This window comes from Canis aureus, chromosome 15, assembly GCF_053574225.1.
Source record: "Canis aureus isolate CA01 chromosome 15, VMU_Caureus_v.1.0, whole genome shotgun sequence".
NCBI classification, from domain to species: Eukaryota; Metazoa; Chordata; class Mammalia; order Carnivora; family Canidae; genus Canis; species Canis aureus.
Genome location: NC_135625.1, coordinates 54,391,080 through 54,416,203, shown reverse-complemented (window position 1 = coordinate 54,416,203; position 25,124 = coordinate 54,391,080). Strand labels below are relative to the sequence as shown.

General features: G+C 37.3%; 1 protein-coding gene across 1 annotated transcript in view; it reads left to right on the top strand.

Annotated features, from left to right (window-relative positions):
- Positions 1-25,124, top strand: part of LOC144284861 (adenylate cyclase type 1-like) — a 106,496-nt gene that overhangs the window by 3,368 nt on the left and 78,004 nt on the right. The gene's annotated exons all lie outside the window — the stretch shown is intronic.

Genomic DNA, 25,124 nt, shown 5'->3' with positions numbered 1-25,124 from the left:
AAAGAAATAAAATCTTAAAAAAAAAAATTAGATTTCTAGGCCTAGCCCTCCAGAGAGCCCAACTTGGCATAGTTTTAGAATTCTAGAGTATAATATTAAATTCTAGTGTTTCATTAGCTCAAGCCATGTTATATTCCAAAACAAAATTGATCATAGGAGGATTCCTTAGGAAATTAAGACCAAAATTCAGGGTATAGAATAATAGTTTTCAGCATTATCAAACCTGATATTTCTATAAACCATTTTTGGTGTTCTCTGTTACCCTAATTGGAATTCATAGAAAATAAATCTTCTGAAATGTTTTATGCAAAAGAAATAAAGCTAGTTTATAATGAAAAAGAATGTATTATAATTTATAAATGCTCAGATACAATTACAGTAACTACCAAGACCCCATGAGAACATGGGTCAAAACTGTCCTTTGATAAGGCTGCCTGCCAGTTGGAAGGAATGAGGATGAGTGACCACATGCTAAAGTTGGATGAGCTACCTCAGGTATGACTGCCATTTTCTTAGTGTGCAGTTATATCCAGGAAAGAGGGAAGGACGTAGAAAACAGATTTTCTTTAGGTACATTATAGGTACCTGAAGTCAGAAAACAAACTGGTCTTAGAGAAATGGTACAACATTGTACAATATTTTGTAGTGTATTCAGCAAAAGAGTAGCAAACTCTAAGCTGTTTTTAAAAGAGTATTGAGCATACCCTTGAAAAGGGTCACATTATTTATCCAGGGAAGAGTAAAAAATAAGAACCCATCAATTTTTTGTAGACTTCTTTACTAACTGGCAGTCTGTAAGATGTAACTGTCGATTTTGGGATTTGATTGCTTTGGGTTCTTGGTGAGAAGTGTAAATCACCTTGTGAGTACAAGATACAATGTCAAAGAATTAATAGTATTTAAGATTGATCCATATTGTCTACCAGTTTTATATAAAACAGTTCTATATACAATATTCACCTTGTTAATGGAAATCATACTGTTGTTTTCAATTTGTGGCTATTAGGAATAAAACTGTTATAAATATTTGTAGACAAGTGTTTATGTAGTATGTTATTTCCTTGGGTAAATACTAAAAATGGGAATTTCTTCTTTGTGTCATAAATGTATATTTATACTGGTTGTACTGTTTTGCATTCCCTCCAGCGATGTATGAGAGTTCCAGTTGGTTCATAATCTTTGCCAGTTTGGGTGTCGTTAGTCTTTAATTTTAGTCATTCTAGGATGTGCAAAGGGGAGTCTCATGGTTTTAATTTTCATTTCCCCGATGAATAACGATGAAAGTCTTTTCTTGTGCTTATTAGCTATTATAGCTTTTTGGTATAATTTCAGTTTGTCTTTTGCAGATTTTTAAAGTTAAGTAATTGGTTACATTATTGATAAGTAAATATTCTTTATATACGTTCTATATCCTGGTCCTTTGTTAGATACAGTTTTATACATATTTAACTCCTATAGCTTGCCCGTTCATTCTTTTCTTTTCTTTTCTTTTTTTCTTTTCTTTTCTTTTCTTTTCTTTTCTTTTCTTTTCTTTTCTTTTCTTTTCTTTTCTTTTCTTCTTTTCTTTTCTTTTCTTCTTTCTTTCTTTCCCCGTTCATTTTCTTAATGGTGTCTTTTGAAGAGCTGAAGTTTTATTTTTTATTTATTTTATTTTATTTTATTTTATTTTATTTTATTTTATTTTATTTTATTTATGATAGTCACACACAGAGAGAGAGAGAGAGAGGCAGAGACACGGGCAGAGGGAGAAGCAGGCTCCATGCACCGGGAGCCCGACGTGGGATTCGATCCCGGGTCTCCAGCATCGCCTCCTGGGCCAAAGGCAGGCGCCAAACCGCTGTGCCATCCAGGGATCCCAGAGCTGAAGTTTTAAATTTTGATTGCCTGATTTTATCCATTTTTTCTTTTATACTTAGTAATTTTTGCGTTTTTTTTTTTTTTTTTAAGATTTGTTTAATTTATTCATTCATGAGAGAAAGAGAGAGAGAGAGGCAGGCAGGCAGAGACACAGGCAGAGGAAGAAGCAGGCTCCATGCAGGTAGCCAGACGTGGGACTTGATCCCAAACCCCCAGGATCACGCCCCGGGCCCAAGGCAGGCGCTGAACCGCTGAGCTACCCAGGGATCCTCGTGTGTGTGTGTGTATGTGTGTGTGTGTTTGTGTTTGTGTGTTTAAATATTTTATTTATTTATTCATGAGAGACACAGAGAGAGGCAGAGACACAGGCAGAGGGAGAAGTGGGCTCCATGCAGGGAGCCCGATGTGGGACTCGACCCCGGGACTCCAGGATCACACCCTGGGCGGAAGGCAGGCGCTACACCGCTGAGCCACCCAGGTGTCCCAGATCTCTAGATTTTTGTCTGATTTTTCTTAGAGATCTCACCAAGTTAAACTATCAACCTACTTGCATGAGCCCTACATTTCTTCCTAAAACCTTGACCCCTTTTTCAAATTTACTCCTGTATTTTCAAGTACATAGTAGACCAGTAGTCTCCAAAATGGGATATATGTGTCCCACATTATGAGGTAACATAATTTATTGAGTTGAGGGGAAAACATTAGAATTTAAGTTAAAGTACTTTGATAAGTAGATTGTCATTAATAAGCATGTCAAATGGCTGCATTTCACATATTGTATACAAAGCATTCTAAGAGTGGGGGAATTGAGGCTGCTGTAAGTCTAAAAGTTACTTTATCTGAGTTAGGAATATGTGTTCACTTGTCACCTGTAGTACCAAGGATTACATGCCTTAGGAAGTGGAATGCATATTAATCCCCATTTGCCCTCTTAAATTAAGTAGTTCCTTGTGCTGCACAATCTGTCAAACTGTACACAGCTGCAAGGGAAGTAATAGGATTTCTATACTGCAGACCCTATTGTGACACTCCCCCCTCCAATCCACCCCTAGCTTGCTCGTGCATACACATACATACGTATTGTAATACAATTTACATGTTCTTGGATAAGTTGGCTTATGGGTTGTAGACTCTGATTTTAACTAAAATGACTGAAAAATTGAAGATCATGGTAGGCCATTATCAGGACCCGGACATAAAGCCCTGGGATCTCAGTTCCTAGGGAATTCCCATATGGAAGCCACTCATGAAAGCGCCTCAGTTTCAGCAGCCTGGAGAGTCCCTTAGTTATAGATTGTAGGGTATGTGTAATAATTATAAAAAGTGATCCTTAACTCCAATTAATAGCATAGAGAGTTGTATTTAAGTCTGTCATCAAGGTTGGATGCTAGTAGCTCAGCTCCTCCCAAGTTTAGGAAAATATGGAAAGCTCCTCAGGGCTCTTCATATCTGATGACTTCTTTAGTGTTATGTAGAGGGATAGATACTTGTCATTTCCTGGCACCTGAATATGCAGTCAGTGGTAGATTAGCCAGCAAGATCTCTATTCTATGGAAAGCTGTAATTGTTGCTGTTCCATTGTTTATTTTATCAGGTATATGGAGTTGATGGAGTCTCGATTTTCCAACCAGCCCTAAATTATTTGAATCTTTGAAGTCTCAATTTTTTTTTTTAGCTATGATAAAGATAATACTAATTTGTAAGCTAACAGCATTAGAGTGGTAGAACTGATACTTCATAGGCTCTTTATCAGTCTTATTGTGAGGTTAACATAGGTGATTTTCTAACCAAATCTAATAAGTGCCTAAAAGTTTCAAAATTACCAAAAACCCTCTTTGAAATTGACATCCTCTGAATTAATGATGAACTATGCCTTAAATGTATATTACATCTTGGACCATTAGAGGATAGTGGTATGAAGCTATCATGACTAGCAAAACATTTAAAAATATTTTGCCCTGATTTTGTTCTTTCAGAATGTCTTGTATATGTGATTTTTTATATACAGGGTACTGTAGTACTATAGTATATACGCATAATATATACATAGGTGCATATTTAAACACCTGTGTTTAAAACAACATGTGAACATAAGTGTCAGCTGAATTGCCTCAGTGTTTTTCCGTGTTTACCTTGTCTTTCAGAAATGGTTTTCAAATCCTCTTCTAAGTTGTAAAAATACAGGATTCTTCAAAGAACTTTGTTCTTTTTTTTTTTTTTAAGATTTTATTTATTTAGTCATGAGAAACAGGAGAGAGAGACAGAGGCACAGGCAGAGGGAGAAGCAGGCTCCATGCAGGGAGCCTGACGTGGGACTCGATCCCGGGTCTCCAGGATCATGCCCTGGGCTGAGGGCGGCACTAAACTGCTGAGCCACCTGGGCTGCCCAAAGAACTTTCTTCTAATTTCTTCTAAAACACGTTGTCCATAGGTACTCTGGTCACAATACAATAAATTTATTTATTCATTTTTATTTTTATTTAAAACATTTTTTTTTATTTACTCATGAAAGACAGAGGCAGAGACACAGGCAGAGACACAGGCAGAGGGAGAAGCAGGCTCTATGCAAGGAGCCTGACGTGGGACTCAATCCGGCAACTCCAGGATCACCCCCTGGGCCGAAGGTGGCGCTAAACCCCTGAGCCACCCCGGCTGCCCTACAGTAAATTTAAAAGTGGGACTCCTGGGTGGCTCAGCGGTTTAGCGCCACCTTTGGCCCAGGGAGCTGTACTGGAGACCCGGGATCCAGTCCCATGTCAGGCCTTCCTGCATGGAGCCTGCTTCTCCATCTGCCTTTGTCTCTGCCTCTCTCTCTCTCTCTCTCTCTCTGTCGGTCTCTCACGAATAAATAAAATCTTAAAAAAAAAAATTCCAATAAATTTAAAAGAAAAATGTCATATATAGTAATTGGGATTTATAACTACTGGAAGATCTTTATTTTATCTTCCTTATGAATGAATAGTCTTTCTGGGATCTCTTGACTGTCTGTATTCAACATTAAGGATAACCAGGAGAAGAGCCTATAGCACATGACATTAGTATCTGCCTTTTGTACTGGTGCATGTTGATTTATGTTTCTTCTGTTCCTCATCTTCTAGACTTGACTTGTGTGTCACATGCCTTAACTTGCTTTTACTAACCTCAGCTCATTTCCCCACCCATCTTTTGGTATTAAGGCTTCCATTCCATTTCTCTGACCCTTCCTTTTTGGTGTCCTGTTGTCCTCCCTCTGTTTCTTTCTCTTCTACTCTAGAGATTAGAGTGAGGAGATCACCTAGCACAAGGCCTTAGGTATTCGGATATGTTACGGGTGTGTATGATGGAAACCTAGAAAGGACACTGAGAAGAGGTGGGAGAAATTCAGGAAAATGTAGTGTCATGGAAGCCAAGCAAAGAAAGTATTAACAAAGTGGTAGTTCACGGTGTCGCATTCACTCAAGTTCAAATAAGAGAGGCCAAAAACATTTTAGTGTTAGAAACATGACAGTCATGCAAAGCATATTTTGATGGAGAAGTAGTAGGGGAAACTCTGTTGGGGTTATACAATGGGTAGAAGTAAAGAGATGTGGATAGTTAAGACAACTCTAGAGAAATTTAAAGGAATTATGCAGTAGTTGGAGAGAGAAATGGAGTTATTGTTTATCGCCTTTTTGTAAATGGGAAAGGCTTAAGCATCTTTGTTATATGAAAGAAGAGTTCAATCAAACGAGCTATCAAATATACCAAAGAAGGGATTTGTGAGGTGTTCTGAGAAAGCAGGATTGATTGACCCAAGGCATAGATGGAAAGATTGGTGACTTTGAATAGAAGGAGAGACATTTTGTTACGAACAGGAGAGAAGGTAAGAGTAGGTATACACACACACACACACACACACACACAGAGAGGGTTTGTCTACATGTGTGCAAAGTGGATTGCATTTCCCAGTAAAATGTAGTATGACTGCAGATCTTGTTGAGGCCCACTTGCTACTGGAGATCGTACATTTATAGTGATACCTGTCTGCCTTACAGTGCCACTCAGCACTCTCTGAAAAAAAGCAAAGTATTTTAGGGAGTGCTATTCAAAATGTGGTCCAGAAACTTCTAATAGGGTCTGAAATGAGATCGTTTGCCACAGGAAAGTATGAGGGAGCAGGGACAGCCTGGTTCCTGAGATTCTTAGAAATATTCAGGAAGCGAACAGAGCCCCACACTGAAAAGAAATTGCTGCAAATAAAAGTTGATGAGAGTAGGAACTTAAGGGTAAAGAGGAGAAAAGACACAGATACATGTGGGAGGGGGCACTGGAGGAGGCAGATCTCAGAAAATACTAGGGAAGTGGTCACACTTAAGTACCTTAGGTTTGAATATTTTGTGGTAACCATATAAGAGGAAACCTTTGAACTCTGAATCTAGGAAAGCTATCTCAGTCTGTTTACAAATCTTACATAGGAAACTTAAAAGTATAGGAAAAGCCATCCAACTATAATAAGATTTATAGAAGGTATTGTAATTTTATGTCATTGGAAGATAGTATAAGAAAAAGGACAGTAGTCCTCTGAATAACAGATCTAAAGAAGTGAAGATAGCAGTATACTTTTTCTTAAAGCACAGATATAATTTCTACAAAATAAGCTGGAAAAATAAAACAGTATGTTATGAAAAAACAAAATAAACTGAATTAGAAAAGTTTGTAAATGAGCTCCTATGTTATAGGAGATCATGAAAAACTGACAAGACTTGAGGAATGAATGAGAAATATTTCAGAAATGAAGATAAACCAGAAAGTTCTTGAATGAGCAGACACTCTAGAAAGTACCACAAAAGAAAGAAATGATGGAAAAAGACAAGTGAAAACAAATCAAGTAAAGAGCTGAAAGAAATTCATAAAGTGACAAGAAGATCTTATATGCATGTGCAATAAGTATATGGACATTAATAAAAGTGCCCGGACTGACAAAAGAACAGGAAAAAAACAAAAACAAGAAAATGCTGTTAAAAGATGAACATCTGTATTATAAGGGTTCATCATGTGCTTAGGAAAATTGAAACAACAGCCACCACTGAAATGTGTTCTAGGGCTTTTAAAGAAAAAAAAGAAAACTTTGGGCACCTACACAAAAAGACTACATCACTTAGGTGGAAAGAATGCCAGATTATCATTAGACTCTCCAGCATTAGTACTTAAATCTGGAAGACTGGAGTAAAGATTTTTAAGATTTTTCATAGAAAAAAAATGTGAATTGAGGCACACATCCAGCCAACTGATGTTTAAGCATAAAGACCACATATAAGAACTTAAAAGTATTGTTCCTATGAGCCCTTCCTAAGGATACTAGATTTTGTTGCATTTTATTTCTCACTTTGGTATGCTTGGTGATATATATATGTATATATATATATATATATATATATATATATATATATATAATATATATATATTTTACTTATTTGGGAGCAGTGTAGACATGACCCTTAGCCCCATAGATTCTCTTTTTTAAAAGGTTATTTATTTTTTAGCTTTACTGAGATAAGATTAACATACAGTAAGCTGCACATATTTAAATGTACTGTTTGATGAGTTTTGATATATGCAAGGATAATCCCCTATAACTGCAGTATAATTAAATTAAGGGAATTTGACATTAGTACAGTGCTATTATCTAATTACATGATCTATATTTCAAATTTTGTCAGTTGTCACAATAATGTCCTTCACAGCAGCTTTTTCACCCCCTTTGATGGTGGGGGAAATCCAGGACACAGATTGCCAGCATGTACTATGGAATAGATTTGTGGACAAGTTCCAGAGGGTGAATTTCCAGCAAATCCCACTGGTACAGCACCAAAGTGTGAGTGATGGCTGTTACCTTTTCTAACAAGGTCTGACTATTGAGCTCTGAAGGGAAAATTCTTCCTTGGGTACTCTGTCCTAGCCTTAGCAGTAGTGGCTATTTTGTGTCATATTTATCACATCTGCTGCTGTTATATTCTTGAGCACTGTCTCAACTTCTTACTGGCCACTCCTAGTTATCCCAGTTCCTTGAGGTAGTTAATAATTATTTCTGTCAAATGTTGTTTTTCCAAACTTAATGTTTGATTTCTCTCCTTATTCATCATTTTTGGCAAAAGTAATGCGTCCCCTTCAGTGCTTTACATTAGGAAACCATGATGTCCTCTTGTCCCATTGCTGTTGTTTGGCTTTCATCACTAGTTTGAACTGCCAGATTTCTCCAGTTTTCCCCCTTTGTAATTAATAACTTCCTGTGAGATACTTTGGGTCTCTGTCATTGTTCTGTTCCCAAAAACTGTAGATAGCATCCACTGCTGATTCTTCCCTTCATCATTTATTATCGTGATGTTGCAAAATGGTGATTTTTCTGTCACTCTCAGCTTATTAGCTGATACTGTACTGTATGAATGAGAGTTTCCTTTTCCATTTATCACTGTGGGCTTGTGAAATTTTTTTATATTATAAACTATTCCTTTCATTATTTTGATAACCACATTGTTCCAATTTGGGCAGTAGGAACCCCTTCAAGTTGAAATCTTGTCCTTTGACATACACCTATTGATTGTTGAATACTTCTAACTTTCTGGCAAACCAGATAGTTTCTAGGCTTATCTTCTACTTTTACTGTATCAGCCTTGGTTATTTCTCTAAGGAGTCCCAATTCCCTTTTTAGTGAAGTCCAACTTATCTTGTATGAATTTTTCTTTTGTTTGGTATTAATAATTCTTTACCTAACATGTTTTCCTCTTGAAGTTTCCCAGCTTTAAGTTTTACATTTAGATCTATGATCCATTTTGAGTTAATTTTCATGTGTGATATGAGGTATGGATCCAAGTTCATTTTACTTGTGGATATTTAATTTTTCCACCACTGCTGTCGAAAAAGCCATCCTTTCTCCTACTGCACTGCCTTTGTCAAGTATCAGTTGTTCACGTATGTCTGGGTTTATTTTTGGGCTTTCTGTTCCATTGATCAGTTTGTTATTACACCAATTCCGTGCTGTTGAGTCTTGATATTAATGCCAAGAGATCTTTTAGCAGGAAAACAATAGGCAGGATGTTCTGCAGGGAATTTTTTTTTCATTCTTAAATTTTAATTCCAGTATAGTTAACATACTGTGTTCTATTAGTTTCAGGTGTACAATATAGCGATTCAGTGTTTCTATACATTATTCAGTGCTCATCATGATAAGAATACTCTTTAATATCTATCAGCTATTTCACCCACCCCCTACTCATCTCTTTCTGGTAGCCATCAGTTTGTTCTCTATAGTGGAGTCTGTTTTTTGGTTTGCCTCTTTTTTTTTTTTCTTCATTTGTTTTCTTAAATTTCTCAAGTGAAATCATACAATAATTTGTCTTCCTCTGACTTCTTTCACTTAGCATTATAACCTCCAAATCCCATCCATGTTATTGCAAATGGCAAGCTTCATTCTTTTTGTGGCTGAGTAATTTTCGCGTGTGTGTGTACATGTGTACACACCACCTCTTCTTTATCCATTTGTTGATTGATGGACACTTGGGCTGCTTCTATAATTTGGCTATTGTAAATAATGCTTCAGTAAATGTAGAGTTCCATGTATCCTTTCAAATTAATGTTTTTGAGTTGTTTGGGTAAATATCCAGTAGTAGAATTACTGGATCATAGGGTAATTCTGTTTTAAAATTTTTAAACAACCTGCATACTGTGTTCCACAGTTAGCTGTTCCCACCAACAGAGCACAAATGTTCCTTTTTCTTCTACATCCTCATCAACACTTGTGGTTTTGATTTTAGCCATTCTGAGAGGTGTGAGATAATATCTTAATGTGATATTGATGTCTGTTTACCTGATGATGAGTGATATGGAGCATCTTTTCATGTGTCTATTGGCTATCTGGATGTCTTCTTTGGAGAAATGTCTGTTCATCTCTTCTGCCCATTTTTTAATTGGATTTCTTTCTTTCTTTTTTTTTTTTTTAGTATTGAGTTCTTATATTTTGGATACTAACCCTGTATCAGGTATGTTGTTTACAAATACCTTCTCCCATTCCCTACATTGTCTTTCAGTTTTGTTGATTGTTAGCTCTGATGTACACAAGCTTTTTATTATGATGTAATCTCAATAATTTATTTTTGCTTTTGTTTTCTTTGCCTCAGGAGACATACCTTAGAAAAATATTGTTGGGGTTGATGTCAGAGAAATTACTGCCTATACTCTCTTGTAGGATTTTTTTATGGTTTCCGGTCTCACATTAGGTCTTTAATCCATTTTGAGTTTATTTTTGTGTATGGTCTAAAACTCGGGCCCGTTTTCATTCTTTTTTTTTTTTTATTTTTTTTTTAATTTTTATTTATTTATGATAGTCACAGAGAGAGAGAGAGGCAGAGACACAGGCAGAGGGAGAAGCAGGCTCCATGCACCGGGAGCCCGACGTGGGATTCGATCCCGGGTCTCCAGGATCGCGCCCTGGGCCAAAGGCAGGCGCCAAACCGCTGCGCCACCCAGGGATCCCCGTTTTCATTCTTTTGCACATAGCTGTCTAGTTTTCCCAACACCATTTGTTGAACAGATGGTCTTTTTTCTCACTGGATATTCTTTCCTGCTTTGTTGAAGATTAATTAACCATATAGTTGTGGGTTAATTTCTGGGTTTTCTATTCTGTTTCATTTATCTAGGTGTCTTGTGTGTGTATGTGTGTGTGTGTGTGTGTGTGCCAGTACCATAGTTTTATAGTTTTATGATTGCTACAGCTTCGTAATATAACTTAAGGTCTAGAATTGTGATACCTCTAGTTTTGTTTCTTATTTTCACGATTACTTTTGCTTTTTGGGGTCTTTTATGGTTCCATACATAGGATTATGGATTTTAGGATTTTTTTTTTCTCGCTCTGTGAAAAATACTTTAGTATTTTGATAGGGATTGCATTAAATCTGTAGATTGCTTCCATGTGTAGCCAACTGTTATATCTTAAATTTATTTTTTTTTCAAGGATTTTATTTATTTATTCATGAGAGACACACATAGATAGGCAGAGACATGGGCACAGGGAGAAGCAGGCTCCATGCAGGTAGCCCAGTGTGGGACTCAATCCTGGGACTGGGATCATGCCCTGAGCCAAAGGGAAATGCTCAACTGCTGAGCCACCCAGGTGTCCCTCTTTTATCAGTTTTTTATAGTTTTCGGAATACAGATGTTTCACCTCTTTGGTTAAGTTTATTCTTAGGTATTATTTTTGGTGCAATTGTAAATGGAATTGCTTTCTTAATTTCACTTTTTCTGCTGTTTCATTATTAGTATATAGAAATGCAACAAATTTCTGTACATTTTGTATTCTGTGACTTTACCGAATTCAGTTCTAGTATGTTTTTGGTGGAATCCTTAGGGTTTTCTGTAAGTATTATCATGTCATTTGCAAGTAGTGAAAGCTGCTTCCTCACCAGTTTGGATGCCTTTTATTTCTTTTTGTTGTCTGATTACTGTGCCTATGACTTCCAGTATGATGTTGAATAAAAGTGGTGAGAGTGGACATCATTGTCTTTTCCTGACCTTATAGGAAAGCTCTGTTTTTCCCTATTGAGTATGATGTTCCCTATGGGTTTTTCATATAAGGCCTTAATTATGTTGAGGTATGTTCCCTCTAGACCTAGTTCGTTGAAGGTTTTTATTGAGAATGGTTGTTATACTTAGTCAAATGCTTTTTCTGAATCTGTTGAAATGATCCTTTCTCTTGGTGATGTGGTGTATCACATTGATTTATTTGCGAATATTGAGGCATGCTTGCATCCCAGGAATAAATCCCACTTGATTGAGGTGAAATTTTTTTTAGGTATTCAGTTTGCTAGTATTTTATTGAGGATTTTTGCATCTACTCTACAGCTATTGGCCTGTAGTTCTCTTTTTTTGTGTGGTGTCTTTATCTGGTTTTACTATCCAGTGTAATGCTGGCCTCATAGAATGAATTTGAAAAATTTCCTTCCTCTTCTATTTTTTGGAACAGTTTCGGATGAATAGGTGTTAACTCTTTAAATGATTGGTAGAATTCACCTGTGAAGCCATCTATTCCTGGACTTTTGTTTGTTGAGAGTTTTTTTGATTACTGAGTCATTTTCATTGCTGGTTATCAGTCTGTTCATTTTCTGTTCTTCCTATTTCAGTTTTGGTAATTTCTGTTTCTAGGAATTGATCCATTTCTTCCAAATTGTCCATTTTGTTGGCATATAATTCCTCATAATATTCTTTTATAATTGTTTGTATTTCTGTGATGTTGGTTGTTATTTCTCCTCTCCTCATTTGTGATATTTATTCTGGTTCTTTCTGTTTTCTTTTTCATAAATCTAGATAGAGGTTGATCAATTTTATTAAGTGTTTCAAAGAATCAGCTCCTGGTTTCATTGATTGTTTATTTTCTGTTTAGATTACCTGTCCATTGATGTAAGTGTGATGATAAAGTCCCCTATTATTGTTACTGATGAGTTTATGTTTAATGTTTTATATATTTGGGTACTCCTGTGTTAGATGCATAAATATTTATGATTTCTATATCTTCTTGCTGATTTATCCCCTTTATTATTATATAGTGCTCTTCTTTGTCTCGTTACAGTCTTTGTTATAAAGTCTAGTTTGTCCCATATAAGTATTGCTGCTCCAGCCTTCTTTTGACTTGTATTTGCATGATAATTGTTTCTCTGTCTCTTCACTTTCAATCTGGAGGTGTCTTTAGGCCTAAAATAAGTCTCTTTTAGGCAGCATAAATGGGTCTTGTTTTTTGTTATTTTTTATTTTTTTAATCCATTCTGTCACCTTGTATCTTTTCCAAAAGTATTTAATTTAGAAAGAGAAAGAGTGAGTGAATGGAGACTGGAGGAGGAACAGAGGAAGAGGGAGAGAGAAACTGAAGGGAGACTCTGCAGGCTAAGCATGGAGCCCCACATGGGGTTGGATCTCCCCCACCAGAGCCAAAACCAAGGTTCAGTTACTTAACTGACTATGCCACTAGGGTGCCCCACCCTATATCTTTTGATTGGAATGTTTATTCCACTTACATTCAAAGTAATAGATAGATATGCACTTAGTGCCATTTTATTACTTGTTTTGTGGTTGTTCCTGGAGATTTTCTCAGATCCTTTCTTCTCTTTCGTGTTCTGCTGATTTTCTTTAGTGATATATTTGGAGTTCTTTCTCTTTATTCTTTGCATGTTTGTCAGTGGTTTTTAAAAAATAGTTGCCATTAGGTTTGTGTGTATAACCTTTTCTCCACGCAGCAGTCTGTATTAAGTTGATGGTTGTTCAAGTTTGAACCCGTTTTTTTCTCCTCTCTTCCTCACATTTCAGGTATATGTTACTATATTTTATATCCTTTTTGTGTGTGACTTCCTGGACTGATTTTTGGTTTGTTTGTTTGTTTGTTTGTTTGTTTATTACAGAGAGGGAGGCAGAGACATATAGGCAGAGGGAGAAGCAGGCTCCCTGTGAGGAGCCTAAAGGGGCACTCAATCCCAGGACCCTGGGATCATGACCTGAGCCAAAGGCAGATGCTCAACCACTGAGCCACCCAGGGGTCCCTCCTGGACTGATTTTTTTTTATTTTTAAGGATAGCTAAAATCCATTTATTTTATTTTTATTTTATTTTTTTATGATAGTAACAGAGAGAGAGAGAGAGAGAGAGAGAGGCGGAGACACAGGCAGAGGGAGAAGCAGGCTCCATGCACCGGGAGCCCGACGTGGGATTCGATCCCGGGTCTCCAGGATTGCGCCCTGGGCCAAAGGCAGGCGCCAAACCGCTGCGCCACCCAGGGATCCCTGGACTGATTTTTATAGAAATATTCATTGTTACTGCTTTTGTGTTTGCTGCTTTTATTCTGTCACTTTAGTGTCCCTTTCCCAAAGAATCCCCTTCAGTATTTCATGTAGCGCTGGTTTAGTGGTCAGGAACTCCTTTAGTTTTTGTTTGGAGATAAATTCTTTATTTTTCCTATTCTAAATGATACCTTGCTGAATAGAGTATTCTTGGCTGTGGATTTTTCTCATTCAGCACTTTGAATATATCATGCCGCTGTCTTCTGGCTTGCCAAGTTTCTGTTGAGAAATCTCCAGCTAGCCTTATGGGTCTTCCCTTGTAAGTTAAGGACCTCTTTTGTTTTGCTGCTTTTGAGATTCTTTTGTCGCTATATTTTGAAAATTCAATTGCAGTATGTCTTGAAATTGGCCTGCTATTGTTGATTTCGATGGGAGTTCTTTGTGCCTCCTGAATCTAGATGTCTATTTCCTTCTCCAAATTAGGGAAGTTTTCAGCTATTATTTTGTCAGATACATTTTCTGCCCCCTTTTCTCTCTTCCTCTTCTGAGACTCCTGTAATATGAGTGTTACTATGTTTGATGGAGTCACTGAGTTCCCTAAATCTGTTTTTCATGTTCCATAATTCTTCTTCTCTTTTGTTCACCTTGAGTAATTTCCATTACTTTGTCTTCTAGGTCATTCATTTATTCTTCTACTTATTACAGCCTGCTGTTCATTGCATTAAGCATGTTTCTAAGCTTGTTTATTACACTCTTTGTCTCTGATTCTTTTTTAACTCTTTTTATCTCTGTGGTAAGGTTCTCACTGATGCCTTCTGTTCTTTTCTTAAGCCCGTGAGTGTCCTTACGATCTTGTTTTAAATTCTCTATCAGGCATGTTGCTTATATTTATTTCATTTAGATCTCAGGCCCTGGCCTTATCTTGTTCGCTTATTTGGGATAAATTCCTTTGTCCTCATACTTTGTCTAGGTCTCTGCCTCTTTTTCTGTGTTAGGAAAGTTATGTCTCCTGCTTCTACTGAAAGTAATGGCCTTATGAGAGAGAGATCATGCAGTTCCCAGGGCCTAGTGCTTCAGAAAGTATCTCTGGTGTGTACTGCATGTGGTCCGTTCTTATGTTCTGACTGCTCTGTCCTTCAGGCCTGTTGTTGGCAGAGGCTCTCCTTGCCTGCCATGGGCAGTATTTGGTCCTTGGCCTGAGTATGGTGAGTTTTAACTGGATGTGCTCTGGTCTGCTTGTGAAATGAGACCTGTTACCACCTCTACCAGAACAGAGGCCCTGCAAAACTCTCTGGTCAGGAAGGGTGGCATGGGCTTTGTGCTGTTCTTCTGAGGGGGAGGGGCCAGCCACCCTGGGACTGAGGGAGTTGTGACTGAGAAGGGCAGTTCTACCAGAGTGCAGGAGGTTGGTGCTTGATGTAAGCAAGTTAGGCAGCCAGTGTTGGTACTGTGTGCTGCTTTTCTACATGTGGCTCTGTGTTTATGCTGAGGAGTGGGGGGAGGGAAATGGCACCAGACAGGTCTTTTGTTCTAGAGAAGTGTCTCTGGACTCTGCCTCTCAGGGACCCTCTGAGAGGAACAAATAAACTTCCCCAGTGTGTGCCTCAGGCACTCTTAAGAACACACCACACTGCGCTTCTGGGTGGTTTGCCTGCCTTCTCTCCAGTAGCAGCACAGTGCCCTCAGGGCTCTATCACAGACAAGCCCACTGACCTTTAAAACTCCAGGCTTTAAGCCCCGCTGGTTGCAAGAACCCATGAAATTCAGCTCTTCTTGTTTTCTAAGCCAGTGGCTTGATGGAAATGTTCTTGTGTATTCCCTTGTGTGTGTGCCTCTCTCTCTCTCCCTGTCCTTCTTCTTTTTTTAAAAGATTTTATTTATTCATGAGAGACGCAGAGAGAGAGAAAGAGGCAGAGACACAGGCAAGGGGAGAAGCAGGCTCCCTGCAGGGAGCCCTATGTGGGACTCTATCCCGGGTCTCCAGGATCATGCCCTGGGCCAAAGTCGGTGCTAAACCGCTGAGCTACCCAGGCTGCCCATCTTCTCCCTTTCCCTCTTTAGTCCTCTCACCCTTCTCTGTGACCATGGCTCTCTCCCCTCTGCAGCGGCCATAATCTGTTTCTCCCCTAAGTCACATCTCCACACTTTCTACCTTCTTCAGTGTGGCATCTTCTCTCCCTTTAGTTGTGGAGTTTGTTCTGTCAAGTCTTCAGGTCATATTCTGGGGTATTTAGGATGACTGCATAGTTATTAGCTGGGTTCATGGGACAAGGTGAACCTCGAGTCCTCATACTCCAGTGCCATCTTCCTGCTGCTTTGTGATTTTCCTTTTTTAGACTACTTTTTTTTTTTTTTTTTTTTTTTTTTAGATTTTATTTATTCATGAGAGACAGAGAGGCAGACACATGAGCAGAGGGAGAAGCAGGCTCCCTGTGAGGAGCCCGATGTGGGACTTGATCCCAGGACTCTGGGATCACACCCTGAGCCAAAGGCAGATGCTCAACTGCTGAGCCACCCAGGCATCCCTTTATACTACTCTTTTAAGTTTTCCTCTAGAGTTATGTGAGCTTCATAAAATGAATTAGTGCTACCTTTTACAGTTCTCTGAAAGAGTTTGTGTAAGATTGGAATTCTTTTTTTTTCTTGAATATATAATAGCAACCAGAACCTGTGCTTTTCTTTGTGGGAAAATTTTGACTCCGGATTCAGTTTTCCTAAAGTTTTATCTATAAGACTCTTCATGTTTTCTGTTTCACTTGAGAAACTTTGGTAGTTAATTGGCTTTCTTTAATTCATTGGGGTTGACTCTACTATGCTTTACAAACTCTGAATATTTTTCTTATTATGGTAAAAATGTACACAATGTAAATTTTACCATTTTAACCCTTTTTTTTTTATTTTTAAGAAAAACAGAGTACCTGGTTAAGGGGGACAGAGGCAGAGAGGGAGAGGGGGAGGGAGAGGGAGATCGTATGCAGGCTCCATGCCAAGCTCAGAGCTCAACTTGGGGCTCCTTTTCACAACCCTGAGATCAAGATCTGAACTGAAATCAAAGAGTCGGACATAAAACCACTGAGCCATCCAGGAGCTCCCCATTTTAATCATTTTTAGGCCTACAATTTCATGACTTTAGGTACAATTATAATGTTGTGTAACCATCACTACTATTCCCAAAATATTTTTCATCATCTTAAATAGAAGCTCTACTCATAAGCAGTAATTCATTTCACCCTTCCTGCCCCCGGTAACTTCTATTTCGCTTTCCATCCTTCTGAATTTGTCTATTGTAGATAACTCATATAAGTACAATTTTTATATGTATATACATATATAGATCATATAAGTAGAATTATCTACATATATATATGTATAATTTGATCTTTTTGTCTGGTTTATTTAGTATTTTCGAGGATTATCATTGTTACAGCATCAGAATTTCATTCTGATTTAATGGTCAAATAATACTCTATTTTACAGACACAGCACTATTTTATTCATTCATCTGTGATGGACAGAGCCACTGTTCCACTCTTATGAATAACACTGCTGTGAACAAGTATATGCTGAGTCCCATTTTCAGTTCTTTTGGGCATATACCTAGAACTGGAATTGTTAGATCATTTGGTGATTCTATGTTTTTAACTCTTTGAGGAACTACCAAACTCTTTTCTGCATTGGCTGCACCACTTTATCTGCTGTATCCCACCAGCAATGTATCAGGGTCAGATTTCTCCATATCCTCCATCCTCTGCAACACTTACATTCCTTTTTTGGATAATAGCCATTCTTGTGGATGTGAAGTGATATCTTACTGTGGTTTTGATTTACATTTCCCTACTGATTAATGATCAGAATCATTTCATGTACTTATTTATCATTTGTGTATCTTATTTGGAGATAGGTCTATTCGAGTCCTTTGGTACTGACATTTTCTGTTGTTGAGTTGTAGGGCTTCTTTATATATTCTAGATATTAAAACCTTACTAAATTTTGATTTGCAAAAATTTTTCTCTCTCTGTGTTGTCTTTTCACCCTTTTGATAGTGCTGTTGGTATATAATAATTTTAAATTCTGGTTAAGTCAAAGTGACATCATGCCTAATGACACAGTAGAACTTCATAGGGTTCGGTCTTTTCAGTGAAACAACCAGTAGACTGGAGAAAATGACTAGAATCAACTATTTTAGACTCTGGACCTTGGTCAAACTCTTAAAAGAACTAGGAGAGTGTTTGATTGAAGGGAAAGGCTGTTGCTGTTTGGTAGAGGGCTCCAAAATGTAAGGTTGTGTGTTTTAATTGGTCTGAGAGATTCCTGAGGACTGGACATTGATGTTTGCTGAAATTTAAAGTGACACTACCTCCTTCACGTTTTGGAGTCAGATATTTAAGGAAATCTTTGTCAGGTGATTGGCTGGCCATCAGACAGCATGGAACAGAAACTTCAAAAGGAATACATACATACTTTGCAAGATCGTTAATAAAAGTCACAAAGGAACTGTTTCCTCCATCAATAAGCAAAAATCAGCAATCTAGGAGGAGTGGGACAGTTAGAGTTCTAGAGTTACCATAATTGCCAGATCTCTTTGTGTTTAACTTACTTGGGGTCCCCCCCCCACTCCCAACCCCTACTTCTTAGATATGTAGATTCATGACTTCCATCAAATTTAGGCTATTTTCAACCATTATTTTTTTGTATTATCCCACAAGTCCCTCAGGTTCTGTTCATTTTTCTTTATCATTATTTTCATTCTATTCTTCATACTGGATAATTTGAACTGACTTGTCCTTCAGGCTTGCTGATTATTTCTTCTGCCTGTTCAGATCTGCCATCTCTGTCAAATTATTGCTTCCTATGAATGAATTCTATTTCCTGATTTCTTTAAATACTTTATATTTTTGGTTGTTGAAACCTGGACATTTCGAGTAGTATATTGTGGTAACTTTGGAAGTCAGGTTCTCTTCAGGAATTGATTTTGTTGCTTGTTGAGGTCTTCAGTTGCCTATTTGTATAGTGGCTTTCCTAAACTGTTTTCACAAAGCTTTCCTTGTGCCCATTACTGACCTGTTATCTTGGCACTCAGCCTGTGACATCTCAGAAGTTCTGTTGTTAATGTGTGGAATTTTTTTAAGTGTATATGCCTGTTTAGATGTTCTGATAGGTGCCACCAAAGAAGCTGCTGTTTTCTGGGGGTGCTGAATAAAGCCAGCCATCCTAGCTGACCCTCAGGGGAACCTCGTACTACCCAAATCACAAAACTCCAAAATTAAGTTTAGAGTTCAAGATCCTACTGTCCCTCTGGAACCAGCCAGCCACTTGAGGAATGCAGGCTGCTATACCCACAATGCAACATGATTCAAGAAGGAGGCATGGTAGCTGGTTTACCCAAGTAGCTCTTTTACCAAAGTTCAACAGCCTCTGTCTCTATTAAGCACTTCTCTGGTTGCTATAAGTGTCTGAGTGACTCTAGAGTTCTAAAATAGTGGATTCTGATAGTGTTTTTCCAGCTTAATGTTTGTTTTGGTGGAGAGACCAACCCTAGAAGCTGCCATTTTTTTGACATCTTTTGCTGCCATTTTTACTGCTATTTTAAAGTAAATCACAGATTTGGCATTTTATCCTTAATACTTCAACTTGAATCTTCCAAAATAAGAACAATTGCCTGGATAATCCCATATCATTATCATGGGTAGTTAGCATAGCTGTTGTTTTCTACTATTCTAAGACAAGTGCATCGTTTTCATATTAACTATCTTGTCCTCAAAATGTCCTTTACAGCTGTTTTGTTCAAACCAGAAACCAGTCAAGGATTAACTAGGCACATTTAGTTACTGTGTTTCTTAAGTCTTTCTTAAACTAGAATAGTTTCCTCTCCTCTCCCTATTCTATTATTTGGACTTGAAGAGAACCCATCAGTTGGAGTGATAAAATACTTTATGTTCTGCATTTCTGTGGTGTTTCTTCATACATTCTTTTTAAAAAATATTTTATTTATTCATGAGAGACAGAGAGAAAGAGAGAAGCAGAGACACAGACAGAAGGAGAAGCAGGCTCCATGCAGGGAGCTCGATGTGGGACTTGATCCCGGGACTCCAGGATCTCCCTGAGCCAAAGGCAGATGCTCAACTGCTGAGCCACCCAGGCGTCCCTCCTCATACGCTCTTTAAGTCATTCCTCTCAACTAGAAGTTTAGGTGATTAAATTCAGGCTGAATCTTGTTTGGTGATAGTACTGCATAGAAGATGCTTCATATTCATATGAAGAATATACTTCATATTGCATCAGGAAGCAAAGAATGTCTAGTAAAGATTTGTTAGTAGAATAGTATTGAGGTTGACTGGCCAGATCACATAAAGTTGTTTATCTTAATTGATCTTTAAAGATATTTCTGCTGGGTTTAGAGGTCTAGCAAGGCAATTATTGTTTTTAACACTTGGAAGATGCCTTTAACACTTGGAAGATGTCTTCTGATTTACATTGTTGCTGGTGAGAAGTAGGCAATCGGTCTTACTTTTGTCTTGTTTGATGATAAGCCGACTGTTTTTTGTTTTTTTTTTTGCTTTTAAGATTTTTCTCTTGGTAGGATTTATCACTTCACTTCTGCAAAATTCTTAGTTGTTGTATTTGCTCTCAAGCCTTTCTGAGACAATGATTAAGATACTTGTTTTATATTCTATATGTATATGTCTATTTCTGGAGTCCATTCTGTTCCACTGTTTGTATTTCTGTCCCTACATAAAGACCATCCTGTCTTGATTACTGTAGCTCTATAGTAAGTCTTGAAATCAGATCACATAAGCCCTCCAAATTTATTTTTCAAATTGTTTTTGCTATTCTTGTCCTTTTGCATTTTCATATAAATTTTAGCCTCAGTTTGTCAGTTTCTACAAAAAGCCTGCTGGTATTTTAATTGGAATTGCACTGAATCTTTAGCTCAGTTTGGGGAGAAGGAATATCCTAACCATGTTGAATGTTCCATTCCAGGAACATGTTTAATGTCTCTCTTAAGGGTGATCATTAATTTTTGTTTTTTAGTTTTCATTATACAGGACTAACAAGTAATTTGATAAAAATGTTCCTATGTCATGTGTTTTGTTTGGTTTGTTTTTGTGTGTGTATGCTTTATAATTTTTTACATAGGTGATTGCTTATTGTGACTTTAAACAATTATACTTATCCTTTTTAACCTGTTTACCCTTTATTTCTTTATCTTGCCTTTTTTGTACTAATTAAAAGAGCTTGGAATAGAAGTTGTGAGTGGAAGTCCTTGATTTCTTCCAAGTCACACCAGAAAGCATTTAGTATTTCATCATTAAATATGTTATGTGTAAGATTTTCCAACATGGCTTTTATCAGGTTGAGGAAGTTTCATTCTATTCCTAGGATACTGAATGTATCTTGTATGGGTGCTGAATTTTTCACGGATGATCATACTAAGACTTTTCTCCTTTATTTTGTTAATGTAGTGAATTACTGTAATTGATTTGAATGCTCAACCAGCCTTGCATTTCTATGATAAACTTTATTTATTTTTTATTTTTATTTTATTTTTTTTTATTTTTATTTTTTATTTTTTATTTATTTATGATAGTCACAGAGAGAGAGAGAGAGGCAGAGACACAGACAGAGGGAGAAGCAGGCTCCATGCACCGGGAGCCTGATGTGGGATTCGATCCCGGGTCTCCAGGATCGTGCCCTGGGCCAAAGGCAGGCACCAAACCCCTGCGCCACCCAGGGATCCCCAGATAAACTTTATTTAACCATGATGTATTATCCTTTTTATATGTTTCTTCCCTTGATATTCTGATATTTTGTTAATGATTTTTGTTAATCTTTGTTCATGAGACATGTTGATCTGTACTTTTCTGTCCTGCCCTAATGATTGCATCTGATTTTAGTATCAGGACATTACTGGCCTTATAAAATGAGATGAGAAATGTGTTTCTTCTCTGTTTTCTAAGAGTTGTTTATAGCTGATATTATCTTCTTTTTATGTTTGACAGAATTCACCAGTGGTTCCTTCTAGAGCTAGACTTTTCTTTGAGGGAACGTTTGGAAACAAATTCAGTTTCTTTAATTGATACAGGGCTATTCAGGTTTTCTTTTTTTTTTTTAAGATTTGGGGTAATTCTGTCTTTCAAAGAATCAGTACATTTAATCAAGTTGATCACAGTATTCTGTTACTTTAAGGTCCACAAAGTCTACACAATGGCCTCTATTTTATTTGATTTTTTTTCATTATAATTTTTTGATAAGTCTAGCTAGAGTATTAATTTTAACAACCCGTCCCCCCTCACTTCCCAAACTAACTTCTGTTTCATTGCCTTTTTTGTTTTCCTTTATTCTCATTTTCTTTTCTTTCCCAATAGTTTTCTACTCATTATTTCCTTCATTCTGCTTTCTTTGGGATTAATTTGCAGTTCTTTTTCTAGATTCTTGACATAGAAGTTTCCTAGATCGTTGATTTTTGTTTTTTTTTTTAATCAACATGGAAATAAGTTGTTCAATTTCGGGATCCCTGGGTGGCGCAGCGGTTTGGCGCCTGCCTTTGGCCCAGGGTGGGATCCTGGAGACCTGGGATCAAATCCCACGTCGGGCTCCCGGTGCATGGAGCCTGCTTCTCCCTCTGCCTATGTCTCTGCCTCTCTCTCTCTCTCTCTCTCTCTGTGTGTGACTATCATAAATAAGTAAAAAAAAAAAAAAAAAAAAGAAATAAGTTGTTCAATTTCCACGTAGTTGGGGATTTTCCAGTTCTATTTCTAATTTCTGAGTTAATCTCATTGTGATCATGGAACAATGTTTTGCGTTTTTAGTTCTTTTAATTTATTCATACTTGTTTTGTTGCACAACGTATGGTATTTCTGGGTATATATTCCAGACACAGTTAATATGTATTCTGCTATCATTGGGTATTCTTTAAACATCATTTGCATCAAGTTATTTGATTCTTTTGTTCAAGTTGTTTACGTCTTTGTAAGGAATATATTTATCATAATATATTGTCCCACTTTATATCTGGTAAAGTCTTCCAGGTTTTATAGGCTTATTGTTGAATGTGTATCTGTTTCTGTCCTTTTTATTTTTTTAAACTGTGTGCGTATTTAATTGGATTTCTTGTAGATAACGTTTAATTAGGTCTTTTGTTAAATACATGTGTATGTATCTATGTTTAAGTAGAATGTATACATCAGTGGCATCGATAGGACCATGGACAGAGCATCATTTAGTCCTTTTCCTTTAAAATGCAGAAAAATATAATACTGAAGTGTGAATTTTTTAATAGGTGATTTCCTTGTTTAGCTTCTCCCCAGCACATACTCCATATTCTTACTTTTGGTATTAGCTAAAAGAAGCAATTTATAGCATTTGTGAGATCCATTTCCTTTTCTCTTTAAAGTTGACTACCTGCTTGCCTTTTGGATCTCACGTTTTCCCTTTCAAAAATGGGAGTTGAATTATGTTTTTATAGTATTCCCATTCTTCCCAGGATGGCGTGTCAAAAGAACCCCTTTTTTCATACAGGCATTCAGTTACTTACTATATAGTATGCAGTGTCTTGTTTTTCTTGTACTCTTAAATTGTGTGGTTGGAATGAAACTTGAGACACAAATTTAAGATACATTCAACATTGATTCCCATTGTTACTTTTAGTTATGCACTTTCTTTTCCTACTGGTACTTTTAGGTAGAGGTGCCTTTATTAACCTGAATTCATTTGTAGCATTAGTAGATCATACTTTGAGGAAATCAGATAGATGAAGTCATGCTGATCCTTTCAGAAGGAGTCCCCTGTTATCTGATTTTAATTATAATGCACAGGCTTACCAAATAACCAGCTTGACATCATTAGGCCCTTTTTATACATTTATTCATAGAATCCTTAGAACAGTCCTACCTCAAATTTATTCTGATGAGTGTGAAACATGTAGCACAACTGGAACACAGGAAACTCACAATATGGTAACTACTATTATGATTATCATTTACTGTTGTTTTACAGAAGAGGAAATGGAGGCTCAAAAGGTTTTAGGGGTTATAGAGTAATCAATCCAAAGGAGGCACCTAGGTCTATATGGTTTTAAGCAACATATTTTTATTTATTTATTTATTTATTTATTTATTTATTTATTTATATTTATGATAGTCACAGAGAGAGAGAGAGAGGCAGAGAGAGAGAGAGGCAGAGACACAGGCAGAGGGAGAAGCAGGCTCCATGCACCGGGAGCCTGACGTGGGATTCGATCCCGGGTCTCCAGGATCGTGCCCTGGGCCAAAGGCAGGCGCCAAACCGCTGGGCCACCCAGGGATTCCAGAAGTCTCTATTTTTTAAAAAAAAATCTCCCACATTGTTCTGCACATCCATATTTGAAAACCACTACCAGGGGAAATTACTAAACAATAAAAAGAGCAGCATGGGGTTATTGAAGGGGCATATCATTTAAAATAATGAAGTATTATTCATTATTAAATTAAGTGTAAGATATATGTATATGTGTACATATGTGTATGTGTGTGTGTATGTATACACACACACACACACACACACACACACTGAATTGCTTTGTGTTAAGTAATAGCAGGTATGACCTGGAAGAGAGTGGACATTATAAAAGAACCCGGTTACAATTTGAATGAGATGTGCTCATTTAGTGCTTAGTATATTTGTATTTAAATTTATAATGAGAGTTCATGGATATAGAGAACAAATTGTGATTGCCTAAGATGTAAAGTGTCATGAGCGGATAAAGAATGAGGAGGGTCAAAGGTACAAATTTCCAGTTATAAAATGAATAAGTCATAGGGTTGTAATGTACAGCATGGTAACTGTAGTTAATAATATTATATTGCTTATTTGAAAGTAGCTAGAACTATGACCCAGCAATTGCACTACTGGGTATTTACCCCAAACATACAGATGTAGTGAAATGAGGGGACACCTGCACCCAATGTTCATAGCAGCAGTGTCCACAATAGCCAAATTGTGGAAGGAGCCACGATGTCCTTTGACAGATGAATAGATAAAAATGTGGTGTATATGTACAATGGAATATTACTCAGCCATCAGAAAGGAAAAATACCTTTTACATTGACGTGGAAGGAACTGGAGGGTGTTATGCTGAGTGAAATAAGTCAACTGGAGAAAGACAGTTATCACATGTTTCGACTTATGTATGAAATAAAAGAAATAGTGCAAGGGACTGTAAAGGAAGGAAGGGAAACTGAATGGGGGAAAAATAGAGGAAGACAAACCATGAGAGACTCAACTCTGGGAAACAAGTTTGCTGAAGGGAAAGTGGGTGGGGGGCTGCGGTAACTGGGTCACAGGTATTAAGGAGGGCATGTGATGTGATAAGCACTGGTGTTACACTATATGTTGGTAAATTGAATGTACATTTTTTTAAAAAGCTAGAAGAGTGGATCTTGAAAATTCTTATCACAGGAAAAAAACTTTTGTAACTGCGTGGTGGCAGATGTTAACTTACTGCCATGATCATTTT